We start from the raw sequence: 1,704 nt of genomic DNA on the forward strand, positions 1-1,704 counted from the left end.
CTTTAAAACAGGCCATTCCTCAAAAAGTTTATGAACATTACCACGTAACTTTGTAATATGGTCTTGTCTAAGTAGTCGCGAATTATTCTAATGATTTTGTACCAAAAACCATGGTGATGTATTAAATCTTAGCCAATTTAAATGAGTCAAACACTTCTTTTTTTCTGTAAAATTGTTTATGTGTATGTAAATTGTCTAACTGTATATATAGGTACGTACAAGCACATATACGCACGCACACACACATATATAAATATTCAAAAAACGGGGGAACCTGATCGAAGGCTCTCGCCGCCGGCAACAAACAGAATAAATGTTTATTTATAATCTTTACGTGTAATGTATTTAAAGAATCATTAGAGTAATACCATTCCGATTTTTTGCCTGTTCCCAACATACACGTGTAACGTTCGCGCGCGTGCGTGCGCGCGTGTGTGTTGGAAGAGAGATATGGATATATATATATATATGTATGTACTTTGAGAAATCTCTGGATCTTCTTCCTCTGAATCTTCCTCTGATTCGCGCGCGCGTGCGCGCGAGTCATAGGATTTTTTCTGTTTTTACTTATAATTCCACATTTTCGACAATCTCGCAATTTATTTCTATAAGAATCAACTAATTTTCCTTTGGAAATTTTTTGCTGAGGCCCTTCGGTTTTAGGTGGACAATAATAAATACTAATATTTTCAGTAGGAAATATTTTTATAATTTGTGTTGCTATAAACTCAAAATGTTCGTTTTTTAAAGATATCCTAAAATTAAATTATGAATTAATTAATTACTAGTAAATCAACTAAATTACTATGCTTCAAAAATATTCTTTTACCCTTGGTGTTTACCACAGAAGATAGACATTAAATGTGTAACAACCACATCAACTAGTTTTGAACGCAATTGTCTATTCAGTGTTGCTTCTTTTTTATAAGTCGCAAGAACCGTGATCAATCGGGATCTCCCCAAATTGAGCTGTATTACTAAACGTATAAGGTCGATTCTCTCGAATACGGTTTTCTTTTTCAGAATGGTACCCTTACATTCCTTCATTGTCTTCTTTCAATTGTCATTTATAGTTTACCATTTAAAAAATTCGAAATCAATCAAAGTTTGCAGAGTGACACCTTTTTCCTTTTTAATGTCAACTGTATAGATAATATCAGCAAACAACTCTTTTCTAGCGTATTTACACTGTAATTACATTTGGCATTTAAACAAGATGTTACGTGCTTCAAATCGAGTTCTAATACATCATCGATTTAGGAATACGTCGACATTAGAGCCGTGAAAAGTTCCCAAACATCTTGTTGTATTCGTTCTTCGAAGCGTTCTCCGACAGATCTTCTAACCGCCAGAATGTTGCAACGCTTACGCTCAACGTACACGTATAGATAGCATCAGTCAATGCGTTCGCTACTTTATTTTTCAGTATTTGTTGCCTGATACGTTTCCTCGCAAACATAATTCGGTAATTATGCATTATAACGGACCACCCTACGATGACCTTGACCTTGACACATGTTGTCAAGGTCGTGACCCTGAGTGACCTCCAACAAGTTTTAACCGTCGCTCGCCATTCGTTGAAAAGTTATTAATAGTTAAAGTAGTAATCATTTTACTGCTTTTCATGAAAAAAGTCAAATAACTCTGAGCGGTGAGAGAGGTATGGTGAACTAATTAAGAGAATATGACTCTCACCTTCGACTC

Source organism: Trachymyrmex cornetzi, unplaced genomic scaffold (assembly GCF_001594075.2).
Source record: "Trachymyrmex cornetzi isolate Tcor2-1 unplaced genomic scaffold, Tcor1.1 scaffold1519, whole genome shotgun sequence".
Lineage (NCBI taxonomy): Eukaryota > Metazoa > Arthropoda > Insecta > Hymenoptera > Formicidae > Trachymyrmex > Trachymyrmex cornetzi.